Source organism: Ceratotherium simum, chromosome 7 (assembly GCF_057802395.1).
Source record: "Ceratotherium simum simum isolate JZ-2026a chromosome 7, ASM5780239v1, whole genome shotgun sequence".
In the NCBI taxonomy this organism is placed as follows: domain Eukaryota; kingdom Metazoa; phylum Chordata; class Mammalia; order Perissodactyla; family Rhinocerotidae; genus Ceratotherium; species Ceratotherium simum.
In genome coordinates, this window is record NC_141906.1 from 10,930,706 (window position 1) to 10,947,907 (window position 17,202).

Genomic DNA, 17,202 nt, shown 5'->3' on the forward strand with positions numbered 1-17,202 from the left:
TTTTTACAGAATAATAACTACCCACAGAAGTTGCTACATCCTATCAAAGCATCTAAGTTTTCCTGTGTTGGCATTTTTAAAGAGTTACAAACATGAATCAGGCTGGACTTAAAATAAAAAAGACTTTTTAGCTTCAGAGTGTAGACTGTGCACATGGCTTCACCGTAGGCAAGAAAACACGCAGGTTATCTGAAAGTCAAGGCTTCCCCCTTGGCACTCAGGGCGTATTTCCCCAGCCAGACTCTTTTCTCAGAAAAGCCTCAAAATATTTCCAAACTAGAACTGGAATTATTCTGGGAAGGGCAGGTTCCAAATTGCAGTTCTGCTGGCCACCAGGGCGGCCCAGATCACGGAGATGCAAACTGCAGCTCCCTTCTCCAGGCAGCGCTCAGAACGGTACGGCGCTCTCCCCCGTCAGGCAGCTGTCAGAGAGAAAGTGGCGGGGAACGATGTCGCTTCGCCCATGGCTGAGCCTCACGCCCACCCACACCCCGAGCCCACCCGGTGCTCGTAGCAGCCAGGAGGTGGCCCTTCAGCACCCAGATAGTACGTCCCCGCCTGCACAGTCACGATGCCAGGACTTACCTAGCAGCAGCCACTTTCTCCCGCAACGATTCCCTAGGAAAAATTCTCCAACTGAAGAGGCTGCCCTTCCAATTGTCACAAGTGTTTTCGGTTAAACTGCTCATGTTTCTAATTAACTTTTGTCATCCGCAACTGCTCCAGTGCCCAGAAGCCTGGCGGGATTAACGGCTGCTTCTTCTGCCCTTTTTTTTTTTTTTTTAATACCTATGTTCCGCCGCCTTCTAGCAACAGAGTAAACTGTATATAGAGCGGCTTTTTATGATTTAAAAGTCAACGGCCGCCAAGGCCGAGTGAAGGCAGCCCCTGTGTGGGACACGAGCACAGCACGGCGCAGAGAGCTCCCGGCAGAGGAACTGCTTCCCTTCACTTGCAGCCGCTCGGGGAAGCCACAGCTCCAGGGTGATCCAAAGCAGACCTCCCAATGTTTTAAAACACATACATCTTCCTGACTTACTGGGATTTGGGTTTGGAGGGGGGTGCTGCATAATCCTCCCTAACGAAACCCGCCGGGTGTTGTTGGATCTCTTCCTGGGAAGAGCTGGAGACCGGCTGGAAACAGGCTCCGGGAACCCACCCACACTGCCGGCCTTTCTGAGGGTCTCCACAGGCCTGATGCTGCCTATGGAGGGCCTCCTGGGGTCAGGAGGTGCAGTGCCAGGCACGTTGTGAAGCGGGGGTTACTGTCCTCATTTTACCAGTGAGGAAACTGAGGCAAAGAGAAGGCTTATGATTAACCCTAAACCACAGAGCTAGACATGGACGTATCTGGGATTCGAACCAGTGACACAGTGCTCCTGGGACTGCATGACAGGTACCTCCTTTGATGAAGAATACATTTCAACAACAGCCACTTAAATGACCAGAGTGCTTTTCAGGCATCAGCATTTCTACTGCAAGGGTATGTTCATGACATCATGGTGGGGTATGGACCAGCCTGGCCACTGGAAAGGAGGCAGCCTAGGCCACAGTGGCCGGCGCTCAGGGTGAAATACTAGTGACCCTCCAACCCCAAGTTCCACTTAGGACAACTGCCTTCCCTGCTACCTGGGCTCAGGTCTGGGGCAGAAGCATTCATTCATTCAGTATTTTCATACCTATCAATATCCATTCATTCAGTGAGCACCTAGTAATATGCCAGACATTCTTCTAGGCACTTCACAAAACAAAGATCCCTGCCTTCATGGAGTTCACATTCTAGCAGGGAGAAACAGACGGTAATTAATCAATTTTATCATTTGTTAGAAAATAACTGCTAAAGAAAAGGGGGTTTGGTGGGCAGGTTGCAACAATGTCCTTACAGGAACCATAACATCACATTCAGAGGGACGCCCCTCCTTCCTCAAGCAGTTTTAGGCATATTCCCTACTGAGCATAAGTACATGGATCAACGGGACCTCTCTGCTCCCACACATTCCTTGGAATGGCTATAAAGCTTGCTTAAAATGGTTTTGACAAGAAATGCCCCTACTTACCATTTCTGTGTATTTTTAACACTAACATACACAGCTAGAAATTAACCCACAGCTAACTAGCTAACGACGGACTCAGAGTTAACAGACACCTGGCTTGTCTAAGTGAAATGTGGGGACTCGCTGAAGACGCGTGTCTCCTTCAGACGAAAGGTGCTAGGCGCAGGGAAGAGCTCACACAACGCAGGCATGACGGACACGCACACTCACTGCTCAGCCTGTGCCAAACGGCTCCCAGGAACTCCTTCTCGTCTTTTAAACCCCGGCTCAAGTGCCTTCTCCTCTGTCACGCTATCTGAGACCCTCAAGCTGAATGAACTGTCTGGGTTGCATCAATGGCATTTTTCCCTACTCTGTGTTTTCCGAGGACCTTGTCCACACCTCTCCATAGAAGGATTCTGGAGGGCCACCTCCTTACACCAGGAATACAGAGGTGAATAAAATGCAGCTCCTGCCCTCTAGGCACTCACTGTCCCAAGGGGCAACAGACCTCAAAACAGAGCACAGAACAAGGCAAAGGACTGTGGAAGGCTGTACAAGGTACCACAAGACCCAAGGATGGGGAGCTACTAATTCTCCCATCTGGGAAGCCTTCTTGGAGGAGGTGACCCTTGAGTTAGTTGTCACGCCACGTTTCCACTGTGGGTTGGCTGGTTATTCCACAGGTCTGTGAGTTCCTCCAGGACAGACACACCCTCCTTGATTCGTCTTTGTGTCCCAAAGCTGTCAGAGCATAGGAAATACTCAGGATACAGTTTATGAATCGTTGGTTGGTAGTTTTGACTTTTGCCAAGTCACATTTAAGGCAACGGAGACACAAGATTTGTGATTAGTCATTAGGGTTTTATTAAAACTTGTCAGCCTAAACTCAAGGGGAAAAACCAGGACCAGGACTCCGAGCCTCAGAATTTCTACTTGGCACTTAGACAGGGCTCCCCTGGTTGTGGAATCGTGGGGACATTTCAAGGCTACTCACTGCAGCACTTGGAGATGATTCTGAATTTGGTTTTTAGAACAGAAGTTTCCTGAGTTGGGTACAGGGCAGCAGGACATCTGAGGATCAGATCGTCAATATTTTGCGCTTACATCATGGCCAGAAATCCCCTCAATAGTGAAGGCGGCTCCAGGTCGTGAGTGGTCTTGTCCAGGTCAACTTGACATGTTTCTGTCCTTCCTAAGGTGTCACACCAGCGACCCTGGCTGAAGTGGCTGTTTGGGGCCTGTTCCTCTTTCTCTGGAAAGCAGCCATTTCTAAAGCCGGGGTTCCGTGATTCCTAGCATAAGGCTTCCTCACCAGACTTCTGAGATGGCGAGGTAAATGCAGAAGAGGTGTGGGTGGGTAGGCCAAGCCTCAGGCTGTGTCACCAATCGATGGTGTGACCCTAGATATGCCATTTTGCCCCTCTGGGCCTCAGTAGCCCCATTTGTAAGAAAGAGGATGAGCTCCTCTAGAGTCCTTTCAGCTGGTTCCATTCAAATCTCAGTGAGTCTCCGAGAGGCCCTATGAGGCTAGGCCACGGCAAGTCTTGTCCCGTAGGCCCCAAGAACACAGCCCTCACTCACTCACTGCTATCATTACTCTGTGCTCGGACTTACAGGTGTTTTTTTTTTTTTATCTTTAAACATTCCCCCTCCACAGTTCTCTTAAGATGTTTACTAATAAACGAAGGAGAAAATCTGGCTGGGTCAAGGTATAGTCAACCTTGAGTGAGTTGCTTGTGAACTCAGAAACATTAGTATTCTACGAAAACAAGTATCCAAGTGTGTACACTGCCAGGGGTGTGGGGTAGGGGCGGGGGGCGAGTTCTTTAAAATTAAGAGAACTTCTCCCCCCAATAACTAATAGCTCTTGTTTCTTTTCTAAGCATATGGACCTTTGTTAGAGCAAAGGAATCTAAGAGAGAGAAAGGAGAAAAGCATCAAGAATGTTCTGAACGTCAGTATTCCTCCAATAATGCTATGTGGGCCACTGAAGTGGATGAGACTATTGTCAATGGCACATGAATGAATATTTTTATATTTTAAAAGTTGTATGTTTATTTTATTGCATATTAGAACAGATTACTAGTCCATATAGAAATTAACAGTTTCATGGATATTAAATGTAGATTTAAAATTTGAGTTGATTTAAGGAAAATATGAAATAAATAAAAACACAAATAAAAAAAATCTGGTTCACAGATTTGGCAAAAATCACGCAGAAGATTTGTGAAAGACTGAAGTTGTGGAAACACTGTTCCATTAAATCAAGAAATACTTATTTTTATATAAAATATATAATAAGTATTTTAGAAACACTTGCTTTATATTAAATCTATTCTTTTGGAAAATGAAATCAACCAAATAGAAATCAAATCAGAAGGCCCACATAAGGACTAGGTTCCAAACTAATGTGAAATGGCTACCATTTATAACTTTATTTATATGTATTTTTTTAGCACAATGTTTTGCTGAGAATGGACAGATCTGGCAACATGGCGAAGCCTTGTTTAGCCAAATATAATTTAAAAAATAATGGCTTTAGCAAGTTTTTGACTACTGAACATAGTAAGAATGACATATTACATCACACCCAATAAACATTCAAATATCCATATGTAAAACTGAAAAATGCAATATATGCATTTTATGTTATAAAACATACAATTACATATATAAGTAATTATACATATTACTATGTGCAATAAGCTCTGATATAGTCTACCGCAGTCCATTTTTCAAAATGCTGATCAAGAACCCCTGCACAGATTCTATGACCCACTCGTGGAGGCTCATGCCCTGCAGACTGAACGTCCCAGCTCTAACAGACCCGCTTACAAGGCTCACCCACCACCAACTGACAGACCATCACAAGAAGGAAAAGTCTCATTTGAAACATTGCAGACAGGATGCCTTTGAAGAAGAGAAAAGGCTTTTTTTTTTCAGAGTTTAGGGAGAGCATTCATCCTTCAGCGGGGAGGCGAAAAGTTTGGTTTTTCTGGCAACCAGCCTTAACCTTCCCTGACAGTAACCAAAATACCTTCTAAATGAAAATACTGTCTAAGGCAGATAAATAAGCATTTCGTCCTCTCTCCCTCCATGAAGGCCAACACTGGCCACAGGTCCCCTCTGTCCCAGCCTCTTAGCTAGGGAGACGTTGGTGGTCTGGTCCTGATGCCAGCAGGCACTCAGGGAGTGTGTTCTAGGCCGGCTGATTGCAGCCTCTGTCACCGCTACTGTGGTTTTAATCCTACCCTGGGGAAGTTTCCTGCCTAAATCCCTTCCAGAGTCTTCAGGAAAAGGCCTGATCATTGGGCCTGGGAAAATGTTTGCAATTTCCTATAATTTGTCAACGTGTCAATCTTGAGCACTCAAATTTGTTAGGATAATTGAAACCAGTTTTTTTAAAGTGCGTGGACTCCAGCCACACAGGCTGGAGATTATTTTCAGAGTTGCTCAGGTCATTTCTTTACAGTCCTATTGGCCACGTGAACCACACTCAACCCACTTAGTGATTCTGCAGCATTCCTTGAGCCTGGCCAGAGGAGCCTTCTCAGCACTGGTGCGATCAATGTCTAAAATTAAGGGCATGGGCTTAAACATAGTCTTCTCCTCAACTCCTGTCTGGAGAGGATCCTTGGAGGTACAGAAAGGGAGAAGGGGGCATGGGAACCAAGGAAAATGAGATGGCATAGAGTAACAGTGAGCTGGGCTCCGGACCCACAGACTCTAAGAATCTTCTTGTGTCTACAATTCTGTAGCATCCTAGAACATCCAAGCTAGAATAAGAATGATGACTTACATAAACAAATATTTTTAGAAAGTTGCTATATTAATACAATCCCTATCAAAATCCCAGGAATGTTTTTTGCAGAAATAGAAAAATCCATCCTAAAATTCATATGGAATCTTAAGGGACTCTAAATAGTCAAACCAATCTTGAAAAAGAACAAAATTGGAGGTCTCATACTTCTTGATTTCAAAACTTACTACAAAGCTATGGTAATCAAATCAGTGTGGTACTGGCATTAAGACACACATACCAACAAATGGACCAGATTAGAGAGTGCAGAAATAAACCTTCGCATATATGGTCAAATGATTTTTAAGACTATTCAATGGGGTAAGGATGGTCACCAAATGGTGCTGGGAAAACTGGAGATCTGCATGGAAAAAAATGAAGATGGATTCGTACCTTACACCATATAAAAAAATTAACTCACAATGGACCAAAGATCTAAACATAAAAGCTAACACTATAAAACTCTTAGAAGAAAACACAGGGCAAAAACTTCATCACACTGGATTTGGCAATGATTTCTTAGATACGACATCAAAAGCACAGGCAAAAAAACCCAAAAAATAGAAGTTAGACTTCACCAAAATTAAAAACTTTTGTGCAAACGACACTATCAACAGAGTGAAAAGACGACCTACAGAATGGGAGAAAATACATGTAAATCATATATCTGATAAGGAATTGACATCCAGAATATATAAAGAACTGCTTTAACTCAACAACAACCTGATTAAAAAATGGGCAGAGAATTTGAATAGACATTTCTCCAAAGAAGATACACAAATGGCCAATATGCACATGGAAAGATGTTCAGCATCGCTAATCATTAGGGAATGCAAATCAAAACCACAATGAGATATCACTTCATACTCATTAGGAGGGCTATTATTGAAAAAAAAACAAAACAGAAAATAACAAGTGTTTGTGAGGATGTGGAGAAATTGGAATGGAACCCTTGTGCACTACTGTGGAAATTAAGGTGGTGCAGTCATTGTCGAAAATGGAACGGCAGTTCCTCGAAAAATTAAACATAGAATATGACCCAGCAATCCCACTTCTGGTTATATACCCAAAAGCAGGGACTTGAACAGATATTTGTACACCCATGTTCATCGCAGCATAATTCACAATAACGAAAGGTGGAAACAACCTAAGTGTCCATCAGTGAATGGATAAACAATGGGTAGTGTTTGGATAAATGAATGGATAAACTAAATGTGGTATATACACACCATGGAATATTAATTCAGCCTTCAAAAGGAAGGAAATTCTGACACATGCTACAACATGGATGAACCTTGAAGACACTATGCTAAGTGAAATGAGCCAGTCATACAAGGACAAATATTGTATGATCCTACTCATAAGAGGTACCCAAAGTAGTCAAATTCATAGAGACAGAAAGTAGAATGATGGTTGTCAGGGGCTGGGGGGAGGAGGAAATGAGGAATTAGTGTTTAATGGGTACAGAATTTCAGGTGGGGAAGGTGAAAAGTTCTGAAGATGGATGATGATGGTTGCACAACCATGTGAATGTACTTAATGTCACAGAACTGTACATTTTTAAATGCCTAAAATGGTAAATATTATACTGTGTATATTTTATCCCAATGGAAAAAACAGGATTGTATTTGGCTGCAAGTAGAATTCTGACCCCATGCCCTAAATAGGTGAGAGGTTCACTATTTATTTCCAGTGCTTAGCATAGGGCCTGGCACACACTTAGGGCTTAATAAATGTTTGTTATATAGATAAAAAAAAGTTTCTCTGTTAGTTTGATGGTTAATGAATCACATGAAATTATATAGTTTTGAATACTACTTTATTTGTACTATTTTATTCTAGTTTGAAAAAAGCAACTTATGCTTCAAAGGAACAGTGATCCTTTTCAACAAACTCTAGCAGGCAAGCAAATATGCCACCTGGTTCTTCCTCCTTAAACTGGCCACCACTGACTCTCTGGTCAAGCAGCTTCCTCTGACTGGGCTGCCTCACTGCCCGCATCATTGCCTCACATCCACACTTGACCTTAGCCCCCAGTCTACCTCCCATGCCATTTCTTCGAGGAAACCTTCAGAATCCCCAAACCAGAAGCCCTCTCTTTGCATCTAAAGAGCCACAGGGCTCTGTCGGGGCTTCTCTGGGGTCCCTGTCACTCGCTGCCCAGTGCTGTGGTTGGCTGATGCACTACTAGGTGCCCGAAATGATTGCTGGAAAAATCAACAAACAAATAAAAGCTATCACCCACACTGGACCCCTCCATATGAATCAAAATTAAGATCAGTTGTGCCTGGCTTTCCCTTCTGGGCTAACCACGCCAGCTCTCTCTAAAGCCAAGTGAACTCAAAAGACTAGAAACCTTGGTGATGTTTTTAATGCTTTTTCTTCTATGAATGGTGGAAATTCTGCTGTACTGGGTCACTGAAAAGGTCATGTACAAATACTCCAGTGTCTTGCGATGGTGTGACCCCCAAAAATGTCCAGAATGTAAAAGTGGGTTATCCTAATAGACTCAAGCCATCTCTGTCTCGCATGAGCCACAAAGTCCCCGGTTTTCCTCAGTGACTTTTTCACCTCGGGGGCAGGGGAAGAAGCAGCTCTCCCTAGCTGGAGCAATTACAGCTGTTTCTCTTTAATATACGACAAGGTAATTCTTTTTCTTCAGTGGCTTATTTTGGATAAAACCAAGTGAAACCATGGGTGATGAGGTCATTTGTTTCTCTGCTGGTAGCTAAAAAGCAATAAAAGAAAATATGGAAGCACCATTTTCCTACATAGTTTTCATTCCATTTTCTCCAGTTCTACGAGGTATGGTTTCAAATCTCACTTAATGTCATAAAGAACTGGAAAAGCTAAACAAAGGTTAACTGGCTGGAAATATTAATATACAGTTGGGCTAACGTTTGACCTTGTATAACACCTTAAAAAGAGAATAGATTCTTAAAATCTCTCTCTCCCTCCCACCCACTCTTTAGATCAAAAGGTGTCCTACACATAGTTTTCAAATCCTCCCACTCAGCCGGATACCGAGATAAATCATTTGACTGCTGACATCTACAAGAGGATACATTTAAAAACAAAGTGTTCCTAGTCTTGATTTTTCATTTCTTGAAGCCCTATCACCCTCAAAACACCTCCTTCCTCTCTCTTGAACTTATTTGTTCAAAATCCCAAGCAGCATGTTTCAGGAGAAAGCATTTGTTTTAATTGGTCAAGCCATTTCTCTGTCTTGTACCATATATGGCTGTAAGAAAGCACAAAACTGGCCACAGAAAACCTTCTCCCTTTCTGCAAGGGTGTATGAAATTTCACAGAGAGATTATAAACACTTTACAGGGGGCAAATCTCATTCTTGCAGGAGGTCATTGTCCATAGCTAACAGCTCTACAGCTCTTTGGCAGAGTACAATGGTTATACACTATTGTAAATACATCCCTCTAAGATAGAGTTTCTTAAATTCTGCAGGCCCCCTCCTCTAAGATACCAGCACAATCTTCCTGCTTTCTCTTGGGGCAAATGACGGCCACTCCAAAATAGGAGCCCCCAGTGCAGTGTTAAACCTAAATGCTCTCCACTGAAAAACAGAAACAGGCAGTAACAGAGACAAGGGGTTCCAGGGTCAGGTAACTTTGGAAAACGGAGGGCTAAATAGTAGTCAGTTTTCTTGCCTGCAGGACTTCTCAGAGCCTTTAATAGGCTTACTTGTACTGGCAATATCCAAAATGATGATGGGATTAGTGTGATTCCTAAATGTATTTTTGCCATAAAACTGATTTTATGGGATAGCTTAAGCAGCCTAGCATAGGATGCATTTTGGTAAACACTGCCCTAATGGAGGGAGCAGAAAATGGGCACACAACCCAAATAAGGTAATACAGATAAGATGGCTGTCCAACAGGTACCAGTCACTAACCAGGAGAGCTATGCAAGGGAGAAGAAGATGCACCGTTTTCCCCTGTGAAGTTATAATTTGGTAGACTGCGAAATGCTTTCATGATATGCATCTTGAGCATTAGACATCCTTAATGTATATCTGTTCCCTTTTATTTCAAAAGGATGAGTATAAGGCTCTGTGCTACAGCCAAAAAACTCCATGAGCACAGGAAGTAGGAGCCATGACTGCAGGTATGCCTAAAAAGGCAGCGGGTATGCGTAAAAAGATTCCTATCAGCAGTTAGGCTGTGACTCAGACCTGGGACATGCTGGCCACAAAAACTGATGTGATCTTGGCCTGTATTAAAACAATTCAGAACAAAGGAGGTGAGGATCGAGGATCACGCCCTGCTGTGCACAGCCCAGACCACAGCTGGAATGGTGAAATCTTCAGAATTTTGGAGACCTGGAAAGGCTTCCTAGAAACCCACGACTTTAAGTCACTCACTTCCCAAAAAGGGAACAGAGCCTTGGGCAGGTAATGACTTCTTCAAGATCTCATAGTCGGTAAATGTCACAGCTGCTACCGAACTTAGGACTCTGGAGCTTGTTAAATAAGGTAGCTTTGCTGGCTTTAACCCCAAATCTACCAACTCAGAATCTCTGGGGATGGACCCAAGCAGCTGGCGTTGAACTAGCTCCCCTGGCGATTGCCATCCATACTGAAGTTCGAAACCAGGTATTCAAGAATTGGAGTCTTACTACAACACACTGGGAAATTGTAGCTTGCTCAGAATAAGGACCAGAATCTGACCCTAAACCACTCTCAATGAGGAGTGGCCAAAATGAGTGACCCATTCAGTTTGGAGAAGAGAGGAGTTGGGAAAAGGCAAAGTGGAAGAAAGAACTCTTATGACCAATGTGGCTTCCCGTCCCTTTGATTTTTCCGCCCACGGACACAGAACAACAAAAAGAAGGGTTACAACAGCACCGGTTGGGGCAGGCCCACAACTCAGGTCTGCTCTGAACAAGCGCGTGTGGACGGTGAGAGCCAGGACCCCTTACAGCCCTGGGGGAGTTGAGCCAACCTGTTCTTACATGTCCTCTGCTCTACTTCTACTGGAGCAGCTCTCTCTACATCTAAGATTGTATTTGACAAAAGGTTTCCATGGGAAAAAACCCTCTACAATATTAATAACCACATATTAATAAGAATAACAGCCAACATTTATGGAGCCTGCACTTTGTGCCAGACGCTATGCTAGAGAATATTTGTATTAAATTGACTTTTTTCATTTGCAGGATAAATCCAGTGTGATAGGTAATAATGACTGTTTCACCACTGCAGAAACTGAGGCACAGGGGTTTAGTAGGTCACCCAAGATCCAACAGATTAGTGCCAGGCAACTTCATATCAAGTCCACACACTTCAGCTGCACTCCTAGTCTACCCGCCTTAAGAAGAGACAATAAACTAAACTCTCCAAGTGCGTGCCCCTCTCTCGGTACAAGACAGAGTATTTTCATCAAGTCTTCTGTCAACAGCTTTCAGAGACTCTACAGCAAAGTTCTCTGACCTTGAACTCCTTCCCTGAGGAAAAAGAGAATTTTTCCCTCCAGGAGGTTCTTTTTAAAAATGAGAACGTCAAACAGTTGAGCAATAATTTAAAGTATGGTTTTTTTCTTCAAAATTTAGGATGCTGGCAAAATGTAATCTTTCTGCTGTTATTTTTTCTGCCAATCAAAATCAGAGGCCAACCAAAGAACTAGCTTATTGTATTTCCCTGGGGGACTCAATGCAGAAACTGAGAGCTGAATTGGACTATTATTCACTATCTATGATTGTATTATGCCAAATGTGCAGGAACAGAAGGAAAAAAGCAGTCATTTATCCTGATTCTGCCAAGTATGCAGACACTTGGTATCAGACAGATCAAATCATTTCAGGGCTCGTGGATGTCCCTGCTCCACACACGGCTCCACTGGACTTCTGAGCCTTTTCACCTGACAGTTGTCTTCTTAATGGAAAAACAGAATTTTTCTTCTGAAAAAACGAAATACACTGAGGTAGGAAATGCCCCCAGAGACTGCTTACCGGCTTCCCTGACCCAAATCAGGAGGCAATTTCCTGCAGGTGTCTGTTTTGTTTTATGCAACCGGCCTGGCTGTGACAAGTTGGGGGTAGATTGAGTTTTTGTAAATGGAGCAGTCATTTAGATCAATCCTAGTAACTCTTCTGTAAGGCTAAGACATCTTTTAAAAACAAGACAATGATGAGGTGGAAGAATGCCAAGGTAATTGTCTTATTCTGCTCTGTGCTATTCACACTACCCTTAGGATTATGCAATCATGCAACTTTGTGGATGGGTTCAGCTCCAATTTAATAGCTTGGTAACCCTGACGTAGTTATTTAGTTTAGCTGAGCTCCAGTTTATTCATAAGTGAAAGTAAAACTAACACCAATAACTACCATTTACTGAGTGCCAACCAGGTGCCAGGTACCATCCTAAGTGCTTTAAATAATTTCATTTAACAAACTTATCTAATTGATGATTTCATTAATTCACACATAAGCATCTTATGAAGTGAATTTACTGCAGCTCAGAGATGTTAGCAACTTGCCCAAAGTCAGGTTAGGAAGTGGCCGTGCATGAATTTGAACACTAAAGTCCAATGCTCTTAATCCATGGACTCCACTAAATGGAGACAGTGACCAAAGCTCTCTTCCTTTGCCACGAAGAGCAAAGGAATAATAATGGGAGAGCATCCTGCAAAAAGCTTTGCAAACAGATTGATTTTTCACTCCCCTACTAACATTGGGCTTTCTTAAAGTGAAGTATAGCTGTACAAAATATTGGTGGAATTGTTGTCTTCCATAAGCAGAGTGGGACCAGGGCACAGCCCAAAAGCCCTCTCTGACCCAACTCTATAGAGAAAAGGAGAACGGCCCTTCCCAAGGCCCCGTGCATTCTAAAGTACCCACATTCTGCAAGTAGCTCCCCCCGGCCCTGCCCAGGCTGACTGCAGATCGCTGGCAAGCAAGCTGCCCCTTGTTCCTCTCTGAACCAGGGCCCCGTGCAAAGCAGGCTTTGGCCCATGTGCCTCGTCCGCCTCACCAGGCTCGCTGGAGGCAGCCCAGTGAACATGTCTCTCACTGTCCACCGTCAGGACTTAGACCCTCCTGGCATCTGCTCTGTTTCTGTAAGACTCAGAGGGCTCTTCACGTGAATGACGGTGAAAAGAGATTCAAGGAGCTTCTCACCCGTGTGCGGGGCTAGGAGACAGAAAGTGGAGACCAGGCTTGCTCATGAACCAGCTTGGAGGTTTGAATGCACACTTACACATGCCAAAGCTTATTAAATGTTGTTCCAGGGGATCTCTGTCATCTTGAATAATGAATTCTGGAGGTATGGTAACCAGGGCTATGACTGGGGCTCAAAGTTATTTGGCAATGTTTCTCCTTGGAATCCTAAAACAACCACAACATTTAGTGTTGGCTGCTCCATCCATCCTATCCCATTCCGTCCCTCCAACATTTTGGACACATGTTCTGTTCGGGGTATTTTCCCAGGTGCTGGAGACACAGCAATGAATACATGGTCTATGCCTTTCAGGGGTTCTAAGTCTCGTGGGTGAGACGTAGCATAAAGCAGAAGTAACAACCAAGTGGAACCCTTGTGACAGGGAATGTTTATGGACTGTGGATCACAAGGTGGGTCTGGGAGCACGTGGGAGCCAAAGAAGTCATTCAAGCTGTTTTCCCATCCCTGCAGAGAACATTCAGAACTTAATTTTTTACAAAGTATTAAAAGGAAATGAAGTGTCCAGGCACCCAAACTTAGTGATTGAAATTAAATTCAGAAGGACAAAATATATAGATTCTCCACTCGATCAGGGTAAAATCTGGTCAGCTAAATGCATTCATGATGCTAATCTCAACCAGGAATTCTGGGGCATATCCATTGCACCCAGGCATAATGAAAAATGGGACATATAACTCAATCAGAATGTTATTCTTCCCTGCTCACCAGCACGCATATACTCGCTTCATCCAGCGCACGTACTGAATTTATTTCCACAATGAAGGATCCTTGCAAGTCACCTCCCAGGCGCGCAGACTCAACGCTTTCCTTCTTTCCCAAACTTGGCTGACAAGCCAAAAGCAAAGTTGATGGTTTCAAATAATATGAAACTGACTACTGATCTAGTCACACCCAGCTGTCAATCCAGATACCACAAGTTCAAGGCAAATGACTAAATGTCCTTTATCAAGAGACACATATCACAATAACAAAGATGTAAATGAGTGACAGAGACCCAAATGCAATTTTATACTCCCAGTTTGGGACTTAAAGGCAGAAATGAAGGCAGGAAAAGACAACTAGCATTAGCCTCACACCCGCTAGGACTAAGCTTGGCGGCCAGGTTCTCTTCCTGAATCTTCACAACCACTGCCTGAGGAGGGCAGTATCAAGCCTGTTTTATAGAACAGTAAACTCAGGCTCAGGGAGGTTGAGTCACTGGCCTGGTATTACACAGCTGCTGAACGCAAAGGTGAGATTAACGCCGGGGACTGTCCAACATGGAGGCTACAGCTTGCTGCCTCAGCCTCATTCTCCTTTGTAAAAATTAATAGACCCGTGGGACCAAAGCTATGGAGTGGGGGGCGGGGGGGGGGCGTTGCAGGAGGAGAAGGGGGTAGCACACTATTTCTGGGAAGCCACTGTGTGTTAGGGTAACGAGAGCACCAGAATTTCTGTCAGGATGGGAGAGTCGTCTCTGGTAGGAGAATTCCTTGATAAACCACTTGGACCAGAGTCTGAAGCCCGAGGGGAACCTGAATGGATGCAACTGTCTTACAGAAGATACAACAAAGTGCTTGGTTACATCGAAAAGAGAGAAAAGAGGGAAAAGCAGTGGGCGGGACAAGGAAGCCAGGGGACTTGTGATAGGCAACGTTTTCCCTCCCTGTGACACCACAATACTCTGTCTCAAAAGTTACTAAAACTAGGACATGCTTGCTGTGAGTGGCTATCTCTTGGAAACCAGCAAGGATGTAGGGTGCTGTGTTCAGGGTGTTGGGGTGGAATGAAGACAACCTTTGCAGAGAGCAGCTGGGGGCAGTCCATGGGAACTTGCAGAAATCCTGAAGTGGCTTCCAGACGGTTCAATCAGATCTCCCAAGAGCGAGAAGGTCTTTGTAGTATCTGGGCTGCCTAGTGCAGGTCCAGGACAGCTGATCTCTCCGTTTCTGCATCAAGGGCCAGCCATGCGTCTTTTCCTCCTGGTCTCAGTTTGTTCTCCTCTACCTCACACAGGCCCCCACTTCCCTAACCCATTTCTCCCTGTGAAGGTCACAGCCCAACTCATCCTCTTCTCATCTCCCCATCCTATACCTTTCACAGGTCTTAGCCCTTTATGCTTACTACTAGTCTGGTACAGACTTAGCTCCCTCTAAGTGCATATCTCTTCCTCTAGGACAGAGGTCAGCAAACTAGGGCCTGAAGGCCAAATCTGGCCCTTCACCTATTTTTGTCAATAAAGTTTTACTGGAACACAGCCAGGCTCATTCATTTCCTTATTGTCTATAGCTGCTTCTCACGACAATGGCACAATTGAGTAGTTGCAACAGAGACCCTATGGCCTGCAAAGCCCAAAATATTTACCATGTGGCCATTTAAGAGAAAGTTTACTGACCCTTGCTCTAGAATATTAGTTCCTTGAAGCCCAGAGCTCTGTTTCATTCATCTTTTTATCTCCAGTACCTGATACAGGATAAATGTTGCTTGATAAGTGACTAAATGCATGCATGAGGGTAAGATAAACATCATTAGGTCAGGAACCTAACACAGTGGTTACTACAAAGAGGCTAATTAGAAATGCTTTAAAGAACTGAAAGAGATACTCTAACTGTATTTTCTAGTTAAGACAGTTAACAGCAACAACAAAAACTTTCGTTTTAACGCACATTGATTTGTTTTTTCTCTAAAGCACGTTATTCCATTTCTTCTCCTTAGTAAACTTGGGTCTAACTGAAAACTCTATGTGATGCTTCAGGCTGCATTGCTGAACATTAGTCCCCATTACTGAAAATTACCGATACGTGTTTAGATGTTATTTGGAAATAGGATAATTTGTATTCCAGTTAAATGCTGGAAGTTATTACTTTTTAGTACGTACACCAAAATATCAGCTTATTTCCCTATCATTTGCTCTTTATGATTTTAGTCATTAATAATAACAATAACAATAATAATAACAATACCTTATTGAGCATATACTGTGTAAAAGGCACTGTGCTAAGTACTTTACTTGCATTGCCTAATTTACCACTCACAATAACCCTAAGAAGTAGAGACTGCTACATCCCCACTTTACAGATGAGAAAATTGAGGCTTGGAAAGATTAAGTAGCTGGTCCAGTGTCAAATGACAGGTACACATCTGCCAGCTCCAGAGTCTAAGCTACAAATCATTGCTCTATAGCTCATTCACTCATTCATTTATTCATTCTACCAATAAATACTTATTTAAGTCTCTGTATACCAGGTTCTGTGATGGCAACAGTGAGAGAAGAGAATAAGGGTCAGGCCCTGATATCAAGGAGCTCGCCTGCTAATGAAGGATGGACAAGATAACCACAGCACACGATGAGGATGACCAGAGACTAAGGGCAGGGTGCTGTGCAAACTCAGAGAAGGGGCTTCAAACTCAGTCCCCGGGGTCAGGAAAGGTTTTCTAGAGAAAACCAAGTCTAACCTGAAATGTAACAGATGAATTAGAAACGGTGGGAAGAAGAATGAGGAATGAGGAGGACGGAAAGCATTTCCAACAGAGAGCAGCACTGACAAAGGCTGGATGTGTGAGAGCACACGGCCCTGCATGAAAATGCTAACTACTCCACGCGGCAGAAGCTTCCAGTGGCCAGGCAGGCCAGCTCATGGGGGTTTGGCAGGCATGGTGATGAGTCCACACCCTCCAAACAGTCAAACAGAGAGGAGAAACGGTAACTAGGTGTTCCAAGGTCCATGTGCTAGAGGTTTGCTTGACTACAATTTCCCCCTTCTCAACAAAAATCAATTTCTTCCTTATGAAAATCAGATTAACTTCTGATGGGGATTCCCCAATCCCCATCAAAAACTAGGCCCCTGATGGACTCCATGATGAATTTAGCCCCTTGAAACCATAACAGCTGGTATAAAGTCAACACTCAATCAGCGTACACAAATGAAGGCACTGGACTGGTGCCGCAAAGCTGCACACCACGTCAGAGCTGAAATGAATTATTGACTTGAGGTAGTCAGCTACCAAGCCTTGAAGCCAGAGGAATGGGAAAAAACAATGATTTTAACAGCTGGTACCAGAGCTCCTCTAAGAAGCTTCCTTTGTTTAGGAAATACCTTGGATATAGGCCACTCAGAGTGTGGAAGATGAGGCTCTGGGGGCATGGTCTGGAAGTAGACAAGAAAACAGAGATAAACTGGTCTGCATAAGAAAGG

At 43.7% G+C, this 17,202-nt stretch overlaps 1 protein-coding gene across 4 annotated transcripts in view; it reads right to left on the reverse strand.

Annotated features, from left to right (window-relative positions):
- The window catches only part of NAV2 (neuron navigator 2), a 697,375-nt gene that overhangs the window by 165,816 nt on the left and 514,357 nt on the right, over positions 1-17,202 (reverse strand). The window lies entirely within an intron of this gene.